At 36.8% G+C, this 7,726-nt stretch overlaps 1 long non-coding RNA gene across 1 annotated transcript; it reads left to right on the top strand.

Annotated features, from left to right (window-relative positions):
* The first annotated feature begins 685 nt into the window (after positions 1 to 685).
* Positions 686 to 7,412, top strand: LOC122217182. Its single transcript, XR_006201333.1, has 2 exons — positions 686 to 723; positions 7,214 to 7,412. It is a non-coding gene; the product is annotated as an uncharacterized LOC122217182 (long non-coding RNA).
* Positions 7,413 to 7,726: the final 314 nt, after the last annotated feature.

Below are 7,726 nucleotides of genomic sequence, written 5' to 3'. Positions count from 1 at the left end.
ATAGCCAATGTCAGGAAAATTACTACCTGTGTTCTTTTCTAGGATTTTTATTGCCTCGCATTTAGGCCTTTAGTCCATTTTGAGCTTATTTTTGTGTATGGTATAAGAAAATGGTCTAGTTTCATTCTTCTGCATGTTGCTGTCTGGTTTTCCCAACACCATTTGTTGAAGAGACTCTCTTTTTTCCACAGGATATTCTTTACTGCTTTGTCAAAAAGTAATTGACCATATAACTACGGGTTTATTTCTGGATTTTCTATTCTATTTCATTGATCTATGTGTCTATTTTTTTGCCAGGACCATATTGCTTTGATTACTATAGCTTTGTAATATGACTCGAAATCCAGAATATGATGCTTTGCATTTCTTTTTCAAGTTTTCTTTGGCAGTTTGGGGTCTTTTGTAGTTCCACACAAATTTTAGGATTGTTCGTTCTAGTTCTGTGAAAAATGCTATTGGTGTTTTGATAGAGATTGCATTAAATGTGTAGATTGCTTCAGGTAATATAGACATTTTAACTATATTTGTCCTTCCAATCCATGAGCATGGAACATCTGATTTCTTTGTGCCATCTTTGTCCAAAGAAGATAGCTGATTGGCCAACAGACACATGAAAAGATGCTCATCGTCACTTATCATCAGGAAAATGCAAATCGAAACTACAATGATATATTACCTCGCACCTGTCAGCATGGCTAAAATCAACAACACAAGAAACAAGAGGTACTGACAAAGATGTGGAGAAAGGGGAAAGCTCTTACACTGTTGGTGGGAATGCAAATTGGTGCAGCCACTCTGGAAAACAGTAGGGAGATTCCTCAAAAAATTGAAAATAGAACTACCTTATGATCCAACAATCAATCATACTACTGAGTGTTTACCCAGAGAATACAAGAACACTAATTAAAAGGGATACGTGCACCTTTATGTTTATAGCAGCATTATTTTCAATGTCCAAGATATGGAAATAGCTCAAGTATCCATTGATAGATGAATGGATAAGAAGTTTTATATATTTATATATATAATGGAATATTATTAAGCCATAAAAAGAATAAAATCTTGCTATTTGAAACAACATGGATGGAGCTAGAGAGTACAATACTAAGCAAAATAAGTCAGAGTAAGACAAATACCATATGATTCCACTCATATATGGAATTTAAGAAACAAAACAAATAAGCAAAAGGAAAAAAAATAAGAGACAAAGAGACAAAAAAAACCAGACTCTTAATTATAAAGAACAAACTGATGGTTACCACAGGGAAAGGGGGTGGGGGGAAGGGTTAAATAGATGATGAAGATTAAGGACTGCACTTGTCATAATGAGCACAGGGTAATGTATGGAATTGTTGAATTACTATATGGTACACCTGAAACTAATATAACACTGTATGTTAACTAACTAGAATCCAAAACCTTTAAAAAAAAAAGCCAAAGATGTGTTCTATTATCCTGAACATAAGTAAACTAAGATTTTAAGCACAGACACACTTCATAGCTTTATCTGATTTTTTACAAGGACAGAGTATACATATGACATTTACTGTAGTGAACTTCATTAGGCTAGGAGCTATATTTCCTTATATTCTTTCAAATTAGAGTTCATCAAAATGACATATGTGCACTTGGAATGCAGAAATAAAGCAGCATCTATTATTCTCTGAAGGTCTGTTCCCAATCATATATGGTGACAGGCATTCACTTAGGTGCTTGCTCTTTATCCAATGAGGTCTCCAGACTCCTGGCCAGGGCCAACAGTGACCTTGGCTCTCCCCAGGCACTTGGCTGTGGACTCATTGATTCAATAGCTATTTAGAAGCAATGGCTTCTCATAGGCTTCTCCACAAGCTCACCTTTTATGGTTCTAATCTATCACTGGTAGTACGTAGTTTCTCTGATTTACTGGTTGGTGACTCAACCTCTGATCCAACCCCTTTTCTGGATCTATATTTTCCAACAATTGTCTAAGGTCTACTTCCTATAATAACTCTCTTATTCCAAAACATTCAAATTGACACATTTTCCACTGGTTTAACTTGGGTTGATTCATCAACAAGAAATGAATGCTGGGGCGCCTGGGTGGCCATGATCTCAGGGTTTGTGAGATACAGCCCCACTTTGGGTTCAGTGCTGACAGCATAGAACCCACTTGGGATTCAATCTCTCCTCTCTCTCTCTGCCCCTCCCCTGCTCACACCGCTCTCTCTCTCAAAATAAATAAACTTAAAAAAAAGAACGCTGATTATGAATAAAGTGGGAAGAAGACGGCAATTATTTATTCCCACAGAATTTTCAGTAAAAGTATTTATAATCTCTTTTTGAGAATTATTGTCCCTATCTTGAAGAGATATCTGTACCGCCCCCATTCACTACAGCCTTGTTCACAATAGCCAAGACATGAAAGCAACCTGAATGGATAAAGAAAATGTAGTGTGTATGTGTATTTTGTATGTGTGTTCATTTGTGTATAATGGAATACGACTCAGCATTAAAAAAGAAGGAAATCCTGCCATTTGTGACAACACAGATGGGTCTTGAGGGCATCATGCTAAGTGAAATGAGGCAGACAGCAAAAGACAAATATTACATGATCTTACTTATATAGGTTTCCCCTGCCATCTGCATGTAGAGTATTCTTATGACACATTCATAAACTAAAGCAGCATAAAGTGAAGAAGTGATTATCATTAATTCATATGGAAAAATTTTGAGCATTACCAGACCTAAAAAATAATCTCTCTTAGGCTTTCCTGATACCTTCAGATAAATCCTGCAAATAGATGCACAAAATAAACTGAGATAAAGCACAGATGCTCACAGACACAGTTCAAAGCTATGGTGGCTTGATGCTGAGATGTTGAGTGAGGTTCCCAGGAAGGAGCTTGGTGGATCCCTCTCACTGCTCAGCCAAGCCCCCAGTGTGGCTCCCTGCAAAACAAATACTGAACCCAGGTTTTGGTTTTCACTTTTTTTGGTAAAAACAAAAATCCTCTTCATATTTCTTGCAGTTAGTGAAAACAGGTACTAATGTAGGTCTTTTGTAAATCTGAAGTGACATAACATGAACTTACAAAAAAGCAGGGGATTAAATCTGAACTTAGAAATGGAGAGTTGAATGGTGGTTGCCAAGGATTGGCAGTGGAGGAAATGGAGAGAATGTCGGTGAGAGGATATGAACTTTCACTTATAAGATAAATAAGGTTTGGGGATGTAACGTACAACATAGTGATTATATTATATACTTGAAAGTTGCTAAGAGAGAGTAGATCTTTTTTTTTTTTTTTTTAATGTTTATTTATTTTGAGAGAAAGCACAAGCGGGGGAGGGACAAAGAGAGAAGGAGGGAGAAAACCCCAAGCAGACTCCACACCATCAGCGTGCAGCCTGATGCAGGGCTTGATCTCATGAACCATGAGATCACGACCTGAGTTGAAATCAACAGTTGGAGATGCTTAACCGACTGAGCCATCCAAGTGCCCCAAGAGTAGATCTTAATGTGTCCACACATAGAGGAGAAGCTAAAAATGAAAGAAAAAAAGAAGTGCTGTCCTATTGGGAAAATTAATATGCCACACACGACTCAGTATTTCATTGCCTCAGATGTTTTTCCAAATGGTCTACTTGACTTCTGTTCATTTTAAGAAGTGATAACTTGAAATTGACAAGGAAAGGGATGACAGAGCAAGTCTGCCCCAAATCCCTAGACACGTTTGATTTTGCTTATCATACAAAAGATAAAAAGATTACTGATAAATCTTGACTCTGCTCCTTTAAGTCATTACTGCAGAACATAAAAAAAATTGTTCAACTGAAATGAACCACAAGTTGTTTATGTGACTGTCTGAGAATAATACATCAAAGAATATTATGATTCCTCATAAACTGACAGGGAAAACAATTTATTAGGTATAGTTTTGAAAGCATTAAAAAACTGTTGGAGATTGTGCTTGAAATATACATTCTGCATCACTGAACTGAACAATTTATGTCAATAATTTATGATCACACTATTTTTTATTTAATGTGCATTTTAGCTTTTATAACCATGTTGGGAATTATTGCGAACTGAATTTCATGTAAAATATACCTGTATTTCACATTACTTTGTTTTATGCATTTTAAGGATGTTACCAGATGTGAGACTGATCCATTTCTTTCATTTATTTTTTAAATAAACATTTTATTTTTGAACAGTTTTGGATTTATATAAAAGTTGAGAATACAGAGATTTCTTATATAACCCATACCCAGCTTTTCCCCATTATCAACATCTTATATGATAGACTTGTTATAATTCATATTGATATATTATTAACTAAAGTGCATAAGTTATTCAAACTTCCTTACTTTCAACCTGATGCCCTTTTTTTGTTCTTGGATTCCATTCAGAACACCACATTATATTTAGTCATCATGTCTGCTCAGGCTCCTCTTGGCTTTGACAGTCCCTCCAACTTTCCCTGATTTTGATGACTTTGATAATCTGGGAAAATACTGGTTAGGTTTTGGGGTTTTTTTTGTTTTTAATTTTTTTCTTTAATGTTTATTTGCTTTTGAGAGAGAGAGAGAGAGACAGAATGTGAGCAGGGGAGGGCAGAGAGAGGGACACAGAATCTGAAGAAGGTTCCAGGCTCTGAGCTGTCAGCACAGAGCCCGATGCAAGGCTCGAATTCAGGAGCTGTGAGATCATAACCTGAGCCGAAGTTGGTCGCCAACAGACTTAGCCATCCAGGCGCCCGTAGGTATTTTGTAGAATGTCCCTAATTGGGACTTGTCTGACATTTTTCTTAGGAGTAGAGTGGGGTTATAGGATTTTGTGAGGATGACTAAGTGCACTTTTCATCACATCATATTAAGGGTAAATATGATCAGTGTGACTTAAAACTGTTGATGGCAACCCTCATCACCTGGCTGAGACAGTGTTTGTCAGGGTTCTCCACTGTAAAGTTACTTTTTTTCTCTTTCCATACTCTTACGCTTTGAATGGAAGTCACTGTATTAGGTTGCTAGGGCTGTTGTAACACACTACCACTAACTGGTTGGCTTAAATATCAGGAATATAATGTTTCAAAGTTCTGGAGGCAAGAAAGTCCAAGATTAAGGAGTCAGCAAGGTGTCCTCCTTTGAGGGTGATGAAGGAAAATTTGCTCTATGATTATTGTCCACATGTCTTCCTTCATGTTCACTTTGTTTTCTCACTGTGTTTGTGTCTTGTCCAATTTTCCTGATTTTGAAAGGACACTAGTCATGTTAGATTAGAAGCCCACCTTACTCCAGTAGAATCTCATCTTAATTACATTTACAATGACTCTACTCCCAAATAAAGTCAAATTCTGAGGTATTGGGAGCTAGCACCTTACCATACGAAGTTTTGGGGACACAATTCAACCCATAACACTTAAAGTGTGGAACTATAGTCTTATTTATTTATATTAGTATGGAACTCATGGATACCTACTTTGTACTTAGGGTTAGAATCGAATACGACTGTGTTTTGTTGCTCAGCTTTTGCCATTTGAAGCTTTTTCATTTGACTCCTATGTCCCTTTAACATACTCCCATCAAAGGTTTTGCTTTTTATTAAAAAAAATTAGCATTTCCTTGGGTGCCTGGGTGGCTAGGTCGGTTAAGCATCTGACTCTTGATTTCAGCTCAGATTATGATCTCACAGTTCCCAGGTTCAAGCCCTGCATTGGGCTCCACACTGGCAGCATGGAGCCTGCTTGGGATTTTCTTTCTCTCTCTCTCTGCCCCTCCCCCACTCATGCTCTCTCCCTCTCTCTCTCTTTCTCTCTCTCAAAATAAAAAAAATAAACATTAAACAAACTTTAAAGAAATTAGCATTTCCTTACACTCTCTGACACCACAAAATGCTCCAGTCTCATCTTGTACAATTCCTGCCCCAGTGTGATTATCAACCCTTTCTCCAAGAACTCCAGGAGCCCTGGATCCTTTCCTTGAGAATGCTTTTAGCAACCAGGATAGGTCACCAGTTGTGCTCAGTGCTAGTGAGTTGCTTCTAGCTGAGGGAGAAAGGACACAACATGTGTATATACTATCCTATGTATAGACACATACCTATACATATTTCCATATGTAACCATTTGAATCTATGTTCAGCTAAATAGGTTCATTCTACTGTGTCCAACTCTAATACAGTACTACATGGATCACTCTAGGCCTTTCTCCTTGCTTATCTGTTACCTTCTACTACAACAGCAAGAAACCTGGCACCTACCACCCACCATCCGTTCACTTAATTGTCAATCCTAGTATCCATTTATAGTAGGTTTTCATTTACTTTTAATCCACAGAATTATTGTAGTATAAATATTTATAAACCAATCATAAATATTTAAATATGCAAAAAATCCCACACAGCAATAGCTTACATTTCCTAGGAATAACTGCAGAACTAATTGATGAAATGTAATTTCTTCTCTGGATCATTGTTAATGAGGACAGTTCCATTATTTAAGTGCAACTGGTTTTCTATTTAATGTAATACATTAAGATATGCACTAGGCCAATTAGAATAAATGATACAAACATCAACTTCATGTTTTATCGGAGTAGTAAGGAATAAAGTTTATGTAATCTCCTTCCCTGTGGATATGTTATTTATATCCGTAAGTTTTATACTCATATCCTCATATACACATATAATAAAAACTTCAATAATATTTCACAAGTAGTAAAATGATTCAGTTTCTAAAATAGAAATATAAAGGTAAAAGCTGAAAGGTATTTTCAGTATATTAAATATCCTTGACTATAAGAGGGGAAGGAAGCTCCTGATGCCAGAAGTTTGTGTGGGGAGAATTCCAAATATCTCAAATATATCAAAATGTAAAATTTTCTCTTTGTTTACCATATACAACACTGAATTTTGCCTGCCCTTTACATACTATATACACTATAGTATTTATCAGTAGTGTTTTTCTTTCCTTTCCTTTCTTGGTGTTATACGTCTACTTTTAGTTGCAGACCACTGCTTGCCTCAAGGACAAACAAAAAATTGAGCAAGTTTGTGCAAAGGTACAAAAAAATAAATTAAAAACAGATGGAGTTAATATACAAAATGCGTGGCATATTTCTCCGCACTGGTTACCTACGAATTTGGATCTGAATTTTCCATCAGTCACTGTGTATCAGACATCTCTTCTGCATTGCTTCAGAGTCTCTCAGCCTCACTTATTTCTTGTTCCAGCTGCCACTGTAGTGACCAGCTTTGCAAGGACCTGGACTGACTTCACACAGATGCAACATGACAGCCCTGCACCCTGGACCAAAGCCACCCCCCACCCCCACGCCCGTCTCCTATCCTGTGGGCTGCTCTGTTGACATTGCTTTGGGACATTAACTCTGAAATCTCATCACTGTCATCAATAAAAAAGCATGGCAATCTGTTCCTTTTCAAAATTTAATCCCTGATGCCTTTTTTTCCCCCTTCTACTGCTCTTTTCTTAACAAACTTATGCATCTGTATGTTTACTGTGATAATAGACACAGCATCAGAAATCAAATGAGAGCCTGTAACACAAGAGCCTCTAGGTCTTTTATGGAGAGAATATGGTAGTTCATTAAAACATTAATAGAACTGGGAATAGCATTTTTTTTTTTTACCTTCTTTATTTGTCTTAAGGTTGAATATGAAGCTGTGAAGAGCTGCATGTATGTCAGGAGAAAAGGCTAGTTACTTTTGGCTGGTCAAGAAACAAGG

This window comes from Panthera leo, chromosome B1, assembly GCF_018350215.1.
Source record: "Panthera leo isolate Ple1 chromosome B1, P.leo_Ple1_pat1.1, whole genome shotgun sequence".
Taxonomy (NCBI): domain Eukaryota; kingdom Metazoa; phylum Chordata; class Mammalia; order Carnivora; family Felidae; genus Panthera; species Panthera leo.
Note: the sequence above shows the minus strand (reverse complement) of the source record. Positions and strands in the feature narration are given on the sequence as shown.